Consider the following 20738-nt stretch of genomic DNA (forward strand, 5'->3'; position numbering starts at 1 on the left):
AAGGACTTGGCCATTTTTTGCAAATCTGACCAGTGTCACTTTAAGTGCTGATAACTTTTAAACGCTTTGACTTATCCAGGCCATTCTGAGATTGTTTTTTCATCACATAGTGTACTTCATGACACTGGTAAAATGAAGTAAAAAAAAATTCATTTTTATCTATAAAAAAATACCAAATTTACCCAAAATTTGTAAAAAATTGCAAATTTCCAAGTTTCAATTTCTCTACTTCTATAATACATAGTAATACCTCCAAAAATAGTTATCACTTTACATTCCCCACATGTCTACTTCATGTTTGGATGATTTTGGGAATGATATTTTATTTTTGGGGATGTTACAAGGCTTAGAAGTTTAGAAGCAAATCTTGAAATTTTTCAGAAATTTTCAAAAACCCAATTTTTGGGGATTAGTTCAGGTCTGAAGTCACTTTGCAAGGCTTACATAATAGAAACCACCCAAAAATATCCCCATTCTATAAACTACACCCCTTAAGGTATTCAAAACTGATTTTACAAACTTTGTTAACCCTTTAGGTGTTCCACAAGAGTTAATGGCAAATGGTGATAAAATTTCAGAATTTAGATTTTTTGGCAAATTTTCAATTTTAATCCATTTTTTCCAGTAACAAAGCAAGGGTTAACAGCCAAACAAAATGCTATTTTTATTGCCCCGATTCTGTAGTTTGCAGAAACACCCCATATGTGGCCATAAACTACTGTACGGGCACACAGTAGGGCATAGAGGGAAAGGTGCGCCCTATGGTTTTTAGAAGGCAGATTTTGCTGGACTGTTTTTTTTGACACCATGTCCCATTTGAAGCCCCCCTGATGCACCCCTAGAGTAGAAACTCCATAAAAGTGACCCCATCTAAGAAACTACACCCCTCAAAGTATTCAAAACTGATTTTACTAACTTTGTTAACCCTTTAGGTGTTGCACAAGATTTAATGGAAAATAGAGATACAATTTCAAAATTTCACTTTTTGGGCAGATTTTCCATTTTAAGATTTTTTTTCCAGTTACAAAGCAAGGGTTAACAGCCAAACAAAATTATTTATGGCCCTGATTCTGTAGTTTACAGAAACACCCCATATGTGGTCGTAAACTGCTGTACGGGCACACGGCAGGGTTCAGAAGGAAAGGAATGCCATACGGTTTTTGGAAGGCAGATTTTGCTGGACTGTTTTTTTTTTTCCGACACCATGTCCCATTTGAAGCCCCCCTGATGCCCCCCTAGAGTATAAACTCCAAAAAAGTGACCCCATTTTAGAAACTACGGGATAGGGTGGCAGTTTTGTTGGTACTAGTTTAGGGTACATATGATTTTTGGTTGCTCTATATTACACTTTTTTTGAGGCAAGATAACAAGAAATAGCTTTTTTGGCACCGTTTTTTTTTCGTTGCTATTTACAAAATTCATCTGACAGGTTAGATCATGTGGTATTTTTATAGAGCAGGTTGTCACGGACGCGGCGATACCTAATATGTATACAATTCTTTTTTATTTATGTAAGTTTTACACAATGATTTCATTTTTGAAACAAAAAAAAATCATGTTTTAGCGTCTCCATAGTCTGAGAACCATAGTTTTTTCAGTTTTTGGGCGATTATCTTAACTAGGGTCTCATTTTTTGCGGGATGAGATGACGGTTTGATTGACACTATTTTTGGGTGCATATGCATACTTTTTGATCGCTTGCTATTACACTTCATGTGACGTAAGATGACAAAAAATGGCTTTTTTCACACCGTTTTTTTTTTTTTTTTTTTACGGTGGTCATCTGAGGGGTTAGGTCATGTGATATTTTTATAGAGCCGATCGATACGGATGCGGAGTTACCTAATATGTATACTTTTTTTAAAATTTATGTAAGTTTTACACAATGATTTCATTTTTGAAACAAAAAAAAAGTGTTTCCATAGTCTAAGAGCCATAGTTTTTTCAGTTTTTGGGCGATTATCTTGGGTAGGGTATGATTTTTGCGGGATGAGATGTCGGTTTGATTGGTACTATTTTGGCGTACATGCGACTCTTTTGATCACTTATATTACCTTTTTTGCGAAGTAAGGTGGGCAAAAATTCAATTTTCTCATAGTTTTTATTTTTTTATTTTTATGGCGTTCACCATGCGGGGAAAGTAACATGACCGTTTTATAGACCAGGTCGTTACGGACGCAGCGATACCTAATATGTGTGGTGTATTTTTTTATTTATTTTTTTTATTCAGTGATAAATGTGTTTCTTTTTATCTTTACATTTTTCACTTTTTTTTAAACATTTTTTTGACCCAGACCCACTTGGTTCTTGAAGATCCAGTGGGTCTGATGTCTGTATAATACAGTACAATACACTATATAGTGTATTGTACTGTATTTTACTTACACTTTGTCTGAACAGATCTATGCCTTTAGCACAGATTTGTTCAGCACCATGGACAGCAGGATGCCTGAGAAGGTGTCCTGTTGCCATGGGAACCTTCCCCGTCTACCACAACTGAGCAGATGGGGAAGGGTAAGGAGGGGGGCTCCCTCCCTCTGTCACCCCATCCTGTCTGGGGGCTGCAAAGGCACAGCAGCCCCCCGATGGGAGAGGGAGGGAGCTCCCTGACCCTGACTGTTAACCTTTTCCATACAGCGGTCTGCACAGATGTCAGCCGTTTATACCAGAGTGTCAGCAATGTGCTGACACTCTGGTATACCCACTGGACACCAATGAATTTTCAAGAGGAGGCGGGCGGGGATCGCGATCCCGCCTCCCGCACCACCCGCACAGCCTGAAACCCTCCCCCCTGCACCACCCGCCGGCATAAAATCATTCAGGGGTGCAGGGGGGGTGAAAAATCTACATTTTGCTCATTTTAGCGTTTCTGATCCCCGTCTAAATTGACCTGCGTTTTGCGGCAATCACCGATACGGGGGGGGGGTCACATGACCCCCCCCCGGCGTTGTGACAGGATGCCCGCTGAATGATTTCTGCGGGCATCCCGATACGATTAACCCCCGCGGTGCCGCAATCGCATTTTAAAGCCATGCCGGTACGTTATGGGTCCTTAAGTACTCGGGAAACATGCCGTACCGGTACATCATGCGTCCCTAAGGGGTTAATCCACTTGTTTGCGCAGCCCGGCTTCTCTTCTGTCTTCTTCTTTGAGGAATAGGACATTTGATGACGTCACTGCGCTCATCACATGGTCCATCACATGATCTTTTTACCATGGTGATGGATTATGTGGTGGACCATGTGATGAGCATAGTGACGTCACCACAGGTCCTTTTCCTGTGCACAGCAAAGATGAAGACAGAAGAGAAGCCGGGCTGCGTGAACAAGTGGATTAAGGTGAGTTAAATTATTATATATATTTTTTAACCCCTCCAGTTCTATTGTACTAAGCATTCTGTATTAAGAATGCTATTAGTTTCCCTTATAACCACATTATAAGGGAAAATAATAATGATCGGGTCTCCATCCCGATCGTCTCCTAGCAACCGTGCGTGAAAATCGCAAAATTTTCACGCAGTCCCATTCACTTCTGTGGGGCCTGCGTTGCGTGGAAAACGCACAAAGAGGAGCATGCTGCGATTTTCACGCAATGCACAAGTGATGCGTGAAAATCACTGCTCATCTGCACAGCCCCATAGAAATGAATGGGTCCGGATTCAGTGCGGGTGCAATGCGTTCACCTCACGCATTGCACCCACGCGAAAATCTCGCCTGTGTGAAAGGGGCCTAACAATCCAAAGCCAAAACACATCCATGCATCTATGGTGACATCTAGGGGTCAGCGAGTCAACTTCAGATGAAGTCGATTCGCTCATCTCTAGTAACATCAGACGACACATCTGTGAGCTTTGTAAATAACCCTGGATGGAGTGATTGGTCCCACTGCCAACCTACCATTCACTCCATAAAAAGCAGGCCCTGAAATCATGATATTTGAAAAAAACAGGACTGGTAGACCAGACATACATAACAAATTCCTGATTTCCATGTCTGTGTCATCAAGCTCACTGGTAGAGACAGACAAATCCAGGGGTGCCAAAAAAAATTATTATTACAGTATTAAAACATAAATATACATTGGCCAATGTTTCCCCTGCAAAATATCAATTAAATAAAAAACAAATACAAATTAACATTTCTACATTAAAACATATTATGGGCCCTCTACTTGTATCAGAATGTAAAAGAACAGGTTCTGTGGAAATCTATGTGGAATCAGCAGACGGTGTAAAAGGAGTGCACTGTTTTAATATATAGTAGAATCTTGGGCCACTACGCGGTCCTTTATAACTAATGGTAACATTGACCTGTAAGGCTGAGTTCACACTTAAGTTATTTGGCCAGTTTTGGCCCCGTAACTGACCAAATAAGTGAAGTGTGAACTGATTGTAGGAGTGACGCCTGTCACCTGCTGTCATGATCAGTGTGGGGGAAAAACTCCACACTAAACACAGGAGGGAAGGGGAACAGTAACTGGGCTTGGAAACTCGGGAAGGAACAGGTCACCTCCTAAACAACCCTAATCCAGGTCCTAACTACCTATCAATATGAATAAACCTTGAAGGTAGGAATATTCATATGCTGGATATCTAGGCCCTTATAGGGATATTCCCTTATATAACAGGGAATATAACAAATACAAAACAATAAGAAAAGACAAGACTTAACTGAAAGTAGAAATTGGCAACTCCAGAAGCACCACAGAGTACAACCGACCAGCTAGGCAGGAAGAAGGCAGGAAGAAAATCTATAAACCGCACCTCCAAGAGTAAGAAGCGGTTACTTATGGGGAAGGTAAATTACCTACAAGCAACACCTGAAGCAAGGGGTGTGGCATTCACCAAAACACAGACACAATAAGATCCACAGTGAACTTATCAATTTAACCCACGAGTTGCCAGTCTCTTCGATCTACTGGTATCTGCCACTGGAACGTCCATGACAATATTCCCCCTTTCTACGGGTGACCTCCGGGCACCCAGGACTGACCTTATCTGGGTGAGATTTATGAAAGGCAATCACTAAAATATTGGCATTAACATCAGATGCCGGCACCCACATCCTCTCCTCAGGTCCATAACCTATCCAGTGGACATATTGAAGGGATCCACAGAGAGCTCGAGAGTCAACTATTTTCGCAATCTCGAATTCCAAATTACCGTCCACCATGACCGAAATGGGTGGCAAGGAAGATGGCTGTAAAGGTTCCACATATTTTTTCATGGAACACATTATGAATTTTCAGGGCCTAAGGAAGCTCTAGACGAAAAGCTACAGGATTAATAATGGCCGTGATCTTATACGGACCGATAAACCTTGGACCCAACTTCCAGGAAGGTACCTTCAACTTAATGTTTCTTGTGGACAGCCACACAGAATCACCCACACTTAGGTCCGGACCATTCATATGTTTCCTGTCAGCCACACGTTTATATTTGTTGCCCATATTTTTCAAGTTATTTGGATTTTTTCGCCATATCGATGACAATGATGACGAAAAACGTTCTTCCTCAGGGATACCAGAAGTATTAGAACCAGAAAATGTGCCAAACTGTGATATCCATAGGCCCCAAAAAACGGCGACACACTAGTGGACTCCTGACTACGATTGTTTATGGCAAACTCTGCCGAAGACAAAAAGGAGGACCACTCCTCCTGGTTCTCAGATACAAAACATCTCAAGTAAGTCTCCAGACTCTGATTAGTGCGCTCCGTCTGTCCGTTCGACTGAGGATGAAAAGCAGAAAAAAAGGACAGTTGAATTCCCAGACGAGTACATAATGCCTTCCAGAATCTGGAAACAAACTGAGTCCCACGATCTGAGACCAGATCAGAGGGAATGCCATGAAGTTTCACAATGTTGTCAACAAATACCTGTGCAAGGGTTTTAGCATTAGGTAGGCCTGGTAATGCAATAAAATGTATCATTTTACTAAAGCGATCAACTACCACCAGAATACCTGTCTTTCCTGAAGAATTAGGTAGATCAGTGATAAAGTCCATGGATACATGAGTCCATGGTCTGGACGGAATGGGTAACGGTAGTAAAGATCCAGAAGGTCGAGTATGTGTCACCTTGGCACGTGCACAAGTAGTACAGGCTGACACATAGTCCTTTACACACTTGCGCCACCCCGGCCACCAGAATCTACGAGATATGAGGTTAGCAGTGGACCTACTCCCAGGATGTCCTGTAAGAACCGTACAATGATGTTCCTCCAGCACCTTGTGACGCAATTCCGGTGGCACAAATAGTTTCCCAGAGGGACACGAGTCCAGTACGTCTCCCTGAGCCTCTAACACCTTCACCTCAAGGTCAGGGTAGAGGGCGGATATCACCACCCCTTTAGACAGTATGAGACTTGGGTTTTCAAAATCACCACCTCCAGGGAAACTACGTGACAAGGTGTCTGCCTTGACATTCTTAATCCCAGGATGATAGGTGACAGTGAAATTGAATCTGGTGAAAAACAGGGCCCATCTGGCCTGTCTTGGGTTCAGTCAATTCGCTGACTCCAGATAAGTCAGATTTTTGTGATCAGTGCATACCGTGATCGGATGAATCGCCCCTTTCAACCAATGACGCCATTCCTCAAAAGCCAATTTAATGGCCAGCAACTCTCTGTTACCCACATCATACTTTTTCTCAGCGGGGGATAGTTTTTTGAGAAAAATGCACATGGTCGCCATTAACCACGTGATCGGTTCTGTGACAAAACTGCTCCTACTCCCACCTCGGATGCGTCCACTTCCACAATAAACGGTTGTGACACATCTGGCTGCACCAATATGGGAGAAAAAGAGAAGCATTCCTTAATCGCAGAAAAGGCTTGCAACACTGAATCAGACCATACAGAGACATCCGTCCCTTTCTTAGTCATGTCCATTAAGGGTTTTACTATTGTCGAATAATTCTTAATACTTTTTCGGCAATAGTTGGTGAATCCTAAAAACCGCATAAGAGCCTTCAGATTTTCGGGTCGATCTCAGTCCAATACAATACAGACTTTCTCAGGATCCATTAGAAAACCCAAAGATGACAGCAGGTAGCCCAAGAACTGCAACTTGTGTACCGCAAAAACACGTTTCTCTAATTTAGCAAACAATTTATAATCGCTTAGAATCTGTAAAACCTGTCTGACATGATTCTGATGTGTTTCCATGTCAGGAGAATAGATAAGAATGTCATCCAAATACACGATCACAAACCTCCCCACCAGGTGATGATAGATGCCATTCACAAAATGTTGGAAGACCGCCGGGGCATTGGTCAACCTGAAAGGCATGACCAGGTTCTCAAAGTGCCCCTCAGGAGTATTAAAAGCCGTCTTCCATTCACCCCCTTCCTTGATCCTAAGCAGATTATATGCCCCCCTTAAATCCAACTTGGAGAACACCTTGACACCAATAATCTGGTTAAACAAATCGGGAATCAAAGGAAGAGGGTAAGGATCACGGATAGTAATCTGAATGAATTCACGAAAATCCAAACATGGCCGAAGACCTCCATCTTTTTTTTTTTTTACAAAAAAGAACCCTGCAGCCACTGGAGACTTGGAAGGTCTTATGTGCCCTTTCTTCAAACTCTCGGCAATATATTCTCTCATGGCCTGCTTTTCAGGATCAGAAAGATTATACAACCTAGATTTAGGCACTCCAGGGGGCCCGGCCGCCTGTGGACCGTCCAGGCTGCCCTAAAGCATGTTAAAAACGGCTTCTGGCAGGGACCCCGCTGTACTCACATATAATGGAGTGCTCTGATGGGGCCTGGCATGAAGTACAGTGGCAATTTTGGGCCCCATCAGAGCACTCCATGCCTCCATTACTTGTATAATATGGGGGGGGGGAAGAGGGGGGAGCGCGCACTCATTCACACACACCCGGCCAGGCAGTTCGTTTCCATAGTGAAGCAGGGAAACCTCTATGCTCCTTGCTTCACTGATCTTTAGAGCTCAGGAGCTCCCCCTGCTGGCCCCACATTGCGCTGCTGGCTGTGGGGGAATCTGCCTTCAGCACAGCCAGCAGCGAGATGAGTGTGGGAGCCTGTCATCAGCCTGTCTAGCGCTGCAAACTGGGGGGCAAGGGGGGGTGTTTGATGGGCACAACTAGAGTGAGGGGGCACAAAAGTGGGCATCTCTACTGAGGGGCACCTAATCTGCCATAACTAATTTGAGGGGGCACCTAATCTGGCATAACTACTGTGAGGGGCACATATATGGGCATATTTAATGTGAGGGGCACATAATCTGGCATAACCACTCTGATGGGGCACATATCTACTTTGAGGGGGCACAGAACTGGGCATAAATACTGTGAAAGGGCACATAATCTGGCATTACTACTGTGAGGGGACACAATCTGGCATAACCACTCTGAGGGGGCACATATCTGGGCATATCTACTTTCAGGGGGCGCATAACTGGGCATAAATACTATGAAGGGGCACATAATCTGGCATAACCACTCTGAGGGGGCACATATCTGGGCAAATCTACTTTCAGGGGGCGCATAACTGGGCATAAATACTATGAAGGGGCACATAATCTGGCATAACTACTGTGAGGGGCACATAATCTGGCATTACTACTGTGAGGGGACACAATCTGGCATTACTACTGTGAGGGGCCACATAATCGGGCATTACTACTGTGAAGGGCGCATAATCTGGGCATTACTACTGTGAGGGGCGCATAATCTGGGCATTACTACTGTGAGGGGGCACATAACTGGGCATTACTACTGTGAGGGGGCACATAACTGCGCATTACTACTGTGAGGGGACACATAATCTGGCATTACTACTGTGAGGGGACACATAATCTGGCATTACTACTGTGAGGGGCGTACAGTATATCTGGCATTACTACTGTGAGGGGGCATATATATGGGCATTACTACTGTGAGGGGGCACATATTTGGCATTACTACTGTAAGGTGGCACATAACTGGGCATTACTACTGTGAGGGGACATATAATCTGGCATTACTACTGTGAGGCAGGCACATATCTGGGCATAACTACTGTAAGGGGACACATATTTGGCATAACTACTGTTAGGGGGCACATATCTGGGCATAACTACTGTGACAGGAACAAAGGTGGGCATAACTACTGTCAGGAGCCACAAGGTGGGCATTAGTACTGTGTCGTTGCACTTAGGGGAAATGTCCTAGATTACCCTGCTATACATTGGCATGGCTCAGTCTTACAGGCCAGCACAGCGCCCCCTGCTAGTGATTTCACAGGGGCAGTCACCATCCCTTCCTTATGTGATTATTCTTTTTTTCTCACCACAGGGACCTTGTTCTGGATCCAGCCAGATTATGTGCCCCCTCACAGTAGTAATGCCAGACTATGTGCCCCTCACCTAGTAACGCCAGATTATGTGCCCCTCACAGTAGTAATGCCAGATTATGTGCCCCTCACAGTAGTAATGCCAGATTATGTGCCCCTCACAGTATTTATGGCAGATTATGTGCCCCTTCACAGTATTTATGCCCAGTTATGTGCCCCCTCAAAGTAGATATGCCCAGATATGTGCCCCCTCAGAGTGGTTATGCCAGATTATGTGCCCCTCACATTAGATATGCCCACATATGTGCCCCTCACATTGGTTATGCCAGATTACATGCCCCGTCACAGTAGTTATTCCTTCATATGTGCCCCCTCATAGTTATGCCTTTATATGTGTCCCCCTCACAGTAGTTATGCCACATTAGGTGCCCCCTCAAATTAGTTATGGCAGATTAGGTGCCCCCCTCAATTTAGTTATGGCAGATTAGGTGCCCCTCAGTAGAGATGCCAACTTTTGTGCCCCTTCACTCTAGTTGTGCCCATCAAAAGCTGCCCCCCTGCCCCCAGTCTGCAGCGTTAGAAAAAAAAAATACACATACTTACCTTCTTCCCTGATGAGAGGAGGCAGATTGCCGGGCTTTCAGGTCTCCTCCCACAGCAAGCAGCGCGATCTGGGGCCAGCAGGGGGAGCTCCTGAGCTTTGAAGATTATTGAAGCAGGGAGCAGAGAGGTTTCCCTGCTTCGCTATGGAAAGGGAACTGCCTGGCCGGGTGTCTGTGAGTGCGCTCCCCCCTCCACCCTCATATTATACATGTAATGGAGGCATGGAGCGCCCTGATGGGGCCCGAAATTGCCACTGTACTTCATGCCGTGCCCCATCAGAGCGCTCCATTACATGTGAGTACAGCGGGGGCCCTGCCAGCGGCCTGGGGGGGGGTCCACAGGCGGCCGAGCCCCCTGGAGTGCCGGGCCTGGTCGCAACTGCGACCCCTGCGACCCTGGTATGTACGCCACTGGGCTTGGCACTCATTCACGCAGCGGATTAGCCACATGGAAAGAGCCCTTAGTAAGAAAATCTGCCGCTTCTTTGTAAAAATGGGGAGGGGGCCAATCCAAAGTTTGCACTGTGGCCCATAACACTATAGTTACGCCACTGGCCGCTGGGCAGTGTTCCCTCTAAGCTGCGTGGGTGAGCGGCTGTGCAGCAATTATTGTGCCCCCACTCACAAGTTTACTATGTCTGCTCAGCGCACCTGCTCACCTGGCTTGCCAAATGCCCACACACTTACCCACACTATTGATGAGTTCTTCCAAACTTCCTCCTGTGTGTGAGGTAAGTGGAGCGCTGCCTACCAGATATTCCCCGTGCCACTACTGTTGCCTCCTCCTCCTTTTTCTAACTGAAGAGGAGGAGCAGCATTGCACAGGGAGAGGTAATGTGGAGGCGGTGTTGTTACCATCTTAGAAGCTAGACTCCCTCTTGAGACTGAGAGCTGCCTGCTGCACCTGCTACATAAGTATGCTGGGAGTGGGGACAGACCTGGAGGGCATGCTGCTGCAGAACACAAGGGGTGAAGCCACTGTCAGGGACACACCATCCTATCCCAGTGATAGTCTATCACTGGGATGGTGTGTTCCTGCTAGTGGTTTCACCCCTTGTGTTCTGCAGCAGCATGCCCTGCACTTATATACAGCCTATACCTATGTTCAGCCTATACCTATGTACAGCTTATACCTATGTACAGCCTATACCTATGTACAGCCTATACCTATGTACAGCCTACAACTTTATATTGCAGTACATAGGTGTAGACTGTATATAGATATAGGCTGTATATAGGTATAGGCATATCTATCTAGCTACCTATCTCATATCTATCTATCCCACAGGGGTTATATTGTTCGGCATGGTGTAACCTCCAAACATGTGCTATACAGTATACATTATAATCCCTGTAACATGCTGTATAATATACATTATAATCCCTGCACAATGCTATACAATATAAATCATGATCCATACACCATGTCGTTCAATATACAGTATAACACTGCCTTCCCTGCGATAATCACTCATGAAGCAGCTGCCGGAAGTTCAAGCACTGTGTGCAGTGCACGCTTACTTCCGGCGGCTGCTTCATGAGTGATTATCGCAGGGAAAGCAGGTTATAGTAAGTGTACCGGAGCATTGGTGAATATACGGTACATAATTTTTCAACTCCTAAGACGCCTGTGGCCACCGGGGGAGCACGGCAGGCCGAAGCAGAGCGCCCGCACAGCCCGTCTCCCCTTCTCAAATAGAAGACGGATGGCCCTTAGCAACGCTCATTTCTGAGAGCGCTGCCAAGGGCCATTTCAGCGCCAGTTTACTACTAAAATTAAAAGTTTTGGCTAAATAAAGTATATTACAAAAATGTTACCTATCACTTGCCCTACACTTTACCAAAATAATAAAAATAAATGCCAGTTACACTTTAACCCCTTTAGGACACAGCCTTATTTCACCTTAACTCCTTAAGGACACAGCCTTATTTCACCTTAAGGACCAGGCCATTTTTTTGCAAATCTGACCAGTGTCACTTTAAGTGTTGATAACTTCTAAACGTTTTGACTTATCCAGGCCATTCTGAGATTTTTTTTTCATCACATATTGTACTTAATGACACTTGTAAAATGGAGTAAAAAAAACATTTTTATTTATAAAAAAATACCAAATTTGCCAAATCTTTGGAAAAATTGTCAAATTTCCAAGTTTCAATTTCTCTACTTCTAAAATACATAGTAATAACTACAAAAATAGTTATTACTTTACATTCCCCATATGTCTACTTCATTTTATTTTTGGGGGACGTTACAAGGCTTAGAGGTAAATCTTGAAATTTCTCAGAAATTTAAAAAAAACAACTTTTTAAAGACCAGGTCAGGTCTGAAGTCACTTTGTGAGGCTTACATAATAGAAACCACCCAAAAATGACCCCATTCTAGAAACTACACCCCTCAAGGTATTCAAAACTGATTTTACAAACGTCGTTAACCCTTTAGGTGTTCCACAAGAGTTATTGGCAAATGGAGATGAAATTTCAGAATTTTCAGTTTTTTGGCAAATTTTCCATTTTAATCCATTTTTTCCAGTTACAAAGCAAGGGTTAACAGCCAAACAAAACTCAATATTTATGGCCAGTCCTTCCAAAAACCGTATGGCATTCCATTCCTTCTGTGCCCTGCCGTGTGCCCGTACAGCAGTTTATGACCACATATGGGGTGTTTCTGTAAACTACAGAATCAGGGCCATAAATAACTGCTGTACGGGAACACACGGCAGGGCGCAGAAGGAAAGGAATGCCATACGGTTTTTGGAAGGCAGATTTTGCTGGACTGTTTTTTTTGACACCATGTCCCATTTGAAGCCCCCCTGATGCACCCCTAGAGTAGAAACTCCATAAAAGTGACCCCATTTTAGAAACTACACCCCTCAAGGTATTCAAAACAGATTTTACAAACTTTGTTAACCCTTTAGGTGTTCCACAAGAATTAATGGAAAATAGAGATACAATTTCAAAATTTCACTTTTTTGGCAGATTTTCCATTTTTATATTTTTTTTTTACAGTTACAAAGCAAGGGTTAACAACCAAACAAAACTCTATATTTATGGCCCTGATTCTGTAGTTTACAGAAACACCCCATATGTGGTCGTAAACTACTGTACGGGCACACGGCAGGGCGCAGAAGGAAAGGAATGCCATACGATTTTTGGAAGGCAGATTTTGCTGGACTGTTTTTTTTGACACCATGTCCCATTTGAAGCCCCTCTGATGCAACCCTAGAGTAGAAACTCCATAAAAGTGACCCCATCTAGGAAACTAAACCCCTCAAGGTATTCAAAACTGATTTTACATTCGTCGTTAATAGAGTTAAGCGGACACCTGGATGTTCGAGTTCGGCAGGTTCAGCCCCGCGTTAGCCCCTGATGAAGCTGGACTGGCGAAACCCGGGTTGGGAGGACTCTTGATGAAAAGCAATTTGTTTTTATGACTGAGATTTTATGATCCTTTGTAAGTAGAATAAAACCTGCTGATTGCGATATTACCTGGTGGAACTTCACTATTTTGTACTATAACTTCCCTCTAGGGTGCGGGTGTATGTGAGTGCACCAGCCTCTGGTAACCGATTGTTTGGCTACAAGGTGGAACAACCTGAGCATTGGAAAAAAGGGTCTGAGATTGGAACTCTACACTCAGAAGGCAGCGCGATCAACATTTTCTGGACATGTTGGTGGAGTACTCGAAACAGCGCAACAGGCACACAGGTCTCGCATGGAGGACCAGTCATTGGTGGTGAAGTGGTGCTGTTCCGCAGTGCGACTCACCCATGCGTGCTGCAGCTGAAACTCCACTATGGCCTGCTGCTGCTCGCACAGTCTCTCCAGCATGTGCAAGGTGGAGTTCCACCTGGTGGGCACGTCGCATATGAGGCGGTGAGCGGGAAGGCCGAAGTTACGCTGTAGAGCAGACAACCGAGCGGTGGCAGGATGAGAATGCCGGAAGCGCGCACAGACGGCCTGCACTTTATGCAGCAGCTCTGACATGTCGGGGTAGATGTAAATGAATTTCTGCACCACCAAATTCAGCACATGCGCCAGGCAAGGGATGTGCGTCAAACCGGCTAGTCCCAGAGCTGCAACGAGATTTCGCCCATTATCGCACACCACCAGGCCGGGCTTGAGGCTCACTGGCAGCAACCACTCGTTGGTCTGTTGTTCTATACCCCGCCACAACTCCTGCGCGTTGTGGGGCCTGTCCCCCAAACACATCAGTTTCAGAACGGCCTGCTGACGTTTACCCCTGGCTGTGCTGAAGTTGGTGGTGAAGGTCTGTCGCTGACCTGATGAGGAGGTGGTAGAAGAAGAGGAGGAAGCCGAGTAGGAAGAGGAGGCAACAGGAGGCAAAGAATGATGCCCTGCGATCCTTGGCGGCGGAAGGACGTGCGCCAAACAGCTCTCCGCCTGGGGCCCAGCCGCCACTACATTTACCCAGTGTGCAGTTAGGGAGAAATAGCGTCCCTGGCCGTGCTTACTGGTCCATGTATCTGTGGTTAGGAGGACATTGCCTCAGATTGCGTTGCACAGTGCACACTTGATTTTATCCGATACTTGGTTGTGCAGGGAGGGCACGGCTCTCCTGGAGAAGTAGTGGCGGCTGGGAACGACGTACTGTGGGACAGCAAGCGACATGAGCTGTTTGAAGCTGTCCGTCTCCACCAGCCTGAATGACAGCATTTCATAGGCCAGTAGTTTAGAAATGCTGGCATTCAGGGCCAGGGGTCGAGGGTGGCTAGGTGGGAATTTACGCTTTCTCTCCAAGGTTTGTGAGATGGAGAGCTAAACGCTTCCGTGTGACATGGTGGAGATGCTTGGTGACGGAGGTGGTGGTGTTGGTGGCACATCCTCTGTTTGCTGGGCGGCAGGTGCCAACAGAGGTAGGGGAAGAGGCCGAGGCAGCAGCAGAAGAGGGAGCAGGAGGGGCCTGAGCCCTTTCTTGGTTTTGAAGGTGCTTACTCCACTGCAGACCGTGTCTCGCATGTAGATGCCTGGTCATGCAGGTTGTGCTAAGGTTCAGAACGTTAATGCCTCGCTTCAGGCTCTGATGGCACAGCGTGCAAACCACTCGGGTCTTGTCGTGAGCACATTGTGTGAAGAACTCAAACAAATGTCCAATAGGACTAACTTACACCTATTATCCTACACCTCCTAGATGCTAAAACATAACCTTTAATAGTTGATCTTTAATATCATCTATAATAATTTATTAAAATGATCAGCGGTCACTCAGTCTTATATTATACTAGTACTAGCCTCCTGCCTATGATATCTATCTGGAGTGAGACTAATTGGCTTAACTGGCTGCGCGCTGCCAGTATTGGTATAAGCACAATGTGATATGTCTTCCTATATAAATAGGCTAGGTGACCTCACTGCTTAAAAACTAAATGTCCACGCTGCCCCCCGACATGTTTCGCCGTGCTCCGGCGTCTTCAGGGGTTTGGGCACGCCGGAGCACGGCGAAACATGTCGGGGGGCAGCGTGGACATTTAGTTTTTAAGCAGTGAGGTCACCTAGCCTATTTATATAGGAAGACATATCACATTGTGCTTATACCAATACTGGCAGCGCGCAGCCAGTTAAGCCAATTAGTCTCACTCCAGATAGATATCATAGGCAGGAGGCTAGTACTAGTATAATATAAGACTGAGTGACCGCTGATCATTTTAATAAATTATTATAGATGATATTAAAGATCAACTATTAAAGGTTATGTTTTAGGATCTAGGAGGTGTAGGATAATAGGTGTAAGTTAGTCCTATTGGACATTTGTTTGAGTTATTGAATAAAACACCACATCCTAACACCATAAGGGAAATATAGCGATTTTGCATTGTGTGAAGAAGTGCCATGCCAGGGAACTCCTTGAAGCTGGCTTGGGTGTGCTCAGTCCCTGGTAACGGTGGCCAGTAGCAGGCGAACTGTTTTGGCGACGGCTGCTCTGCTTTTGCACCCTGCTCCATCTTGCTACGCTGTTGGCTCGGTCTCACCACTGCCTCTTCCTCCAAACTCTGAAAGTCAGTGGCACGACCTTCATTCCATGTGGGGTCTAGGACCTCATCGTCCCCTGCATAGTCTTCCACCCAGTCTTCCTCCCTGACCTCCTTTTCGGTCTGCACACTGCAGAAAGATGCAGCAGTTGCCACCCGTGTTTCGTCATCATCAGAGACGTGCTGAGGTGGTATTCCCATGTCCTCATCAGGAAACATAAATGGCTGTGCGTCAGTGCATTCTATGTCTTCCACCCCTGGGGAAGGGCTAGGTGGATGCCCTTGGGAAACCCTGACAGCAGAGTCTTCAAACAGCATAAGAGACTGCTGCATCACTTGAGGCTCAGACAGGTTCCCCCGATATGCACAGGGGTGATGTGACAGACTGATGGGCATGGGTTTCAGGCGCCACCTGTGCGCTTTCTGCAGAAGACTGGGTGGGAGATAATGTGAACCTGCTGGATCCACTGTCGGCCACCCAATCGACTAGCGCCTGTACTTACTCAGGCCTTACCATACTTAGAACGGCATTAGGCCCGACCAAATATCGCTGTAGATTCTGGCGGCTACTGGGACCTGAGGTAGTAGGTTCAGTAGGACGTGTAGCTGTGGCAGAACGGCCACGTCCTCTCCCTGCACCAGAGGCTCCACCAACACCATCACGACCATGACCGCTTGCCTTATTAGATGTTTGCCTCATAGTTAGCGTTCACCAAGCAAAGTAAAAAGTGGTTAAGTCTGTTAAAAATAATTAACTGCCAATAAAAACCCTGATGTAGGGTATTGCACTCAATTTTTTTTCAAACTCTATATGACAGCGGTATTTGTGGCCTAAATTTTCACAGTAACTTATGCACCTCTGATCCCAGATGTGCAGTATATCAGTTTTTTGTTAACCCCAGTAAGCATAAGCCATATTTGTGGCCTAAATTTCACAGTAATTTATGCACCTCTAATCCCAGATGTGCAGTATATCAGAGTTTTTTGTTAACCCCAGTAAGCATAAGCCGTATTTGTGGCCTAAATTTCACAGTAATCTATGTATCTCTAATCCCAGATGTGCAGTATATCAGAGGTTTTTTTTTTTAACACCAGTAAGCAAAAGCTGTATTTGTGGCCTAAATTTCCCAGTAATTTATGCACCTTTAATCCCAGATGTGCAGTATATCAGAGGTTTTTTTTTAACCCTAGTAAGTAAAAGCTGTACAGGGAGTGCAGAATTATTAGGCAAGTTGTATTTTTGAGGATTAATTTTATTATTGAACAACAACCATGTTCTCAATGAACCCAAAAAACTTATTAATATCAAAGCTGAATATTTTTGGAAGTAGTTTTTAGTTTGTTTTTAGTTTTAGCTATTTTAGGGGGATATCTGTGTGTGCAGGTGACTATTACTGTGCATAATTATTAGGCAACTTAACAAAAAACAAATATATACCCATTTCAATTATTTATTTTTACCAGTGAAACCAATATAACATCTCAACATTCACAAATATACATTTCTGACATTCAAAAACAAAACAAAAACAAATCAGTGACCAATATAGCCCCCTTCTTTGCAAGGACACTCAAAAGCCTGCCATCCATGGATTCTGTCAGTGTTTTGATCTGTTTACCATCAACATTGCGTGCAGCAGCAACCACAGCCTCCCAGACACTGTTCAGAGAGGTGTACTGTTTTCCCTCCTTGTAAATCTCACATTTGATGATGGACCACAGGTTCTCAATGGGGTTCAGATCAGGTGAACAAGGTGGCCATGTCATTAGATTTTCTTCTTTTATACCCTTTCTTGCCAGCCACGCTGTGGAGTACTTGGACGCGTGTGATGGAGCATTGTCCTGCATGAAAATCATGTTTTTCTTGAAGGATGCAGACTTCTTCCTGTACCACTGCTTGAAGAAGGTGTCTTCCAGAAATTGGCAGTAGGACTGGGAGTTGAGCTTGACTCCATCCTCAACCCGAAAAGGCCCCACAAGCTCATCTTTGATGATACCAGTCCAAACCAGTACTCCACCTCCACCTTGCTGGCGTCTGAGTCGGACTGGAGCTCTCTGCCCTTTACCAATCCAGCCACGGGCCCATCCATCTGGCCCATCAAGACTCACTCTCATTTCATCAGTCCATAAAACCTTAGAAAAATCAGTCTTGAGATATTTATTGGCCCAGTCTTGACGTTTCAGCTTGTGTGTCTTGTTCAGTGGTGGTCGTCTTTCAGCCTTTCTTACCTTGGCCATGTCTCTGAGTATTGCACACCTTGTGCTTTTGGGCACTCCAGTGATGTTGCAGCTCTGAAATATGGCCAAACTGGTGGCAAGTGGCATCTTGGCAGCTGCACGCTTGACTTTTCTCAGTTCATGGGCAGTTATTTTGCGCCTTGGTTTTTCCACACGCTTCTTGCGACCCTGTTGACTATTTTGAATGAAACGCTTGATTGTTCGATGATCACGCTTCAGAAGCTTTGCAATTTTAAGAGTGCTGCATCCCTCTGCAAGATAGCTCACTATTTTTGACTTTTCTGAGCCTGTCAAGTCCTTCTTTTGACCCATTTTGCCAAAGAAAAGGAAGTTGCCTAATAATTATGCACACCTAATATAGGCTGTTGATGTCATTAGACCACACCCCTTCTCATTACAGAGATGCACATCACCTAATATGCTTAATTGGTAGTAGGCTTTCGAGCCTATACAGCTTGGAGTAAGACAACATGCATAAAGAGGATGATGTGGGCAAAATACTCATTTGCCTAATAATTCTGCACTCCCTGTATTTGTGGCCTAAATTTCACGGTAATTTATGCATCTCTAATCCCAGATATGCAGTATATCAGATTATTTTTTTTTTTTTTAACTCCAGTAAGCAAAAGCCGTATTTGTGGCCTAAATTTCACAGGAATTTATGCACATCTAATCCCAGATGTGCAGTATATCAGAGGTTTTTTTCACCCCAGTAAGCAAAAAGCTGTATTTCTGGCCTAAATGTGACACTCACTTATGCACCTATAATCCTAGATGTGAACAATATGAAACAGATGTTTTATTTGTTCACCCCAGTATGCCCCAGTAAGCAAAAAGCTGTATTTCTGGCCTTAATGTGACACTCACTTATGCACGTCTAATCCCTGATGTGCAGTATATAAGAGGTTTTTTTTAACCCCAGTAAGTAAAAAGCTGTATTTATGGCCTATATGTGACACTCACTTATGCACCTATAATCCTAGATGTGCACTATATGAAACAGATGTTTTTTTTACCCCAGTATGAGAAAGCCGTATTTGTGGCCTAAATTTCACAGGAACTTATGCACCTCTAATCCCAGATGTGCAGTATATCAAAGGGTTTTTTAACCCTAGTAAACAAAAGCCGTATTTCTGGCCTAAAATGAACAGTCCCTTATGCACCTATAATCCTAGATGTGCACTATATGAAACAGAGGGGTTTGTTTCACCCAGTATGCCCCAGTATGCCCAAGCCGTATTTCTGGCCTAAATGTGACACTCACTTATGCACCTCTAATCCTAGATGTGCACTATATAAAACAGATGGTTTTTTTTTCACCCCAGTATGCCCCATTATGAGAAAGCCGTATTTCTGGCCTAAATTGAACAGTCACTTATGCAGCGATAATCCTAAATGTGCACTATATGACAAAAAGTTTTTTTTTAACTCCAGTGTCTCAAAGCAGTATTTCTGGACTTGCAGATATCCTGTGCTGGTGCACTATCGTTGCATAAAATGGCTGCCGATTATGTATTGATATTTACTAACTGAAGGAAAAAAAGTTTGTTTTTAGTAGTTGGCTCAGGGCAGGCTTAAAACAATTGTGCACTGCACCCACAAAACACATTTGCTTTAGATCGCTGAGTAAAGAAGCAGTTCTTCATAAGATTCCTCCCTGATCTCTCCCTCACAGCAGCTGCAGCCTATCCCTAGACTAATCCGAGCAGAGTGACGGGCGACGCTACGTGACTCCAGCTTAAATAGAGGCTGGGTCACATGCTGCAGTTGGCCAATCACAGCCATGCCAATAGTAGGCATGGCTGTGATGGCCTTTTGGGGCAAGTAGTATGACGCTTGCTTGGCTGCTGTGCAGCCTTTCAAAAAGAGTCAAGAAAGAGGCGAACACCGAACCCGAACTTTTACGGAAATGTTCGGGTCCTGAGTCCCAAAATCCTAAATTTCGGTACGAACCCGAACTTTACAGTTCGGGTTCGCTCAACCCTAGTCGATAACGCTTTAGGTGTTCCACAAGAGTTATTGGCAAATGGAGATGAAATTTCAGAATTTCAATTTTTTTTGAAAGTTTTGCATTTTAATCCATTTTTTCCAGTAACAAAGCAAGGGTTAACAGCCAAACAAAACTCAATGTTTATGGCCCTGATTCTGTAGTTTACAGAAAAACCCCATATGTGGTCGTAAACTGCTGTACGGGCACACGGCAGGGCGCAGAAGGAAAGGAATACCATACGGTTTTTGGAAGGCAGATTTTGCTGGACTGTTTTTTTTGACACCATGTCCCATTTGAATCCCTCCTGATGCACCCCTAGATTAGAAACTCCATAAAAGTGACCCCATCTAAGAAACGACACCCCTCAATGTATTCAAAACTGATTTTACAAACGTCGTTAACCCTTTAGGTGTTCCACAAGAGTTATTGGCAAATGAAGATGAAAATTCAGAATTTCAGTTTTTTGGCAAATTTTCCATTTTAATCCATTTTTTCCAGTAACAAAGCAAGGGTTAACAGCCAAACAAAGCTCAATATTTATGGCCCTGATTCTGTAGTTTACAGAAAAACCCCATATGTGGTCGTAAACTGCTGTACGGGCACACGGCAGGGCGCAGAAGGAA

The sequence above is a fragment of the Bufo bufo genome, chromosome 6 (assembly GCF_905171765.1).
Source record: "Bufo bufo chromosome 6, aBufBuf1.1, whole genome shotgun sequence".
NCBI lineage: Eukaryota > Metazoa > Chordata > Amphibia > Anura > Bufonidae > Bufo > Bufo bufo.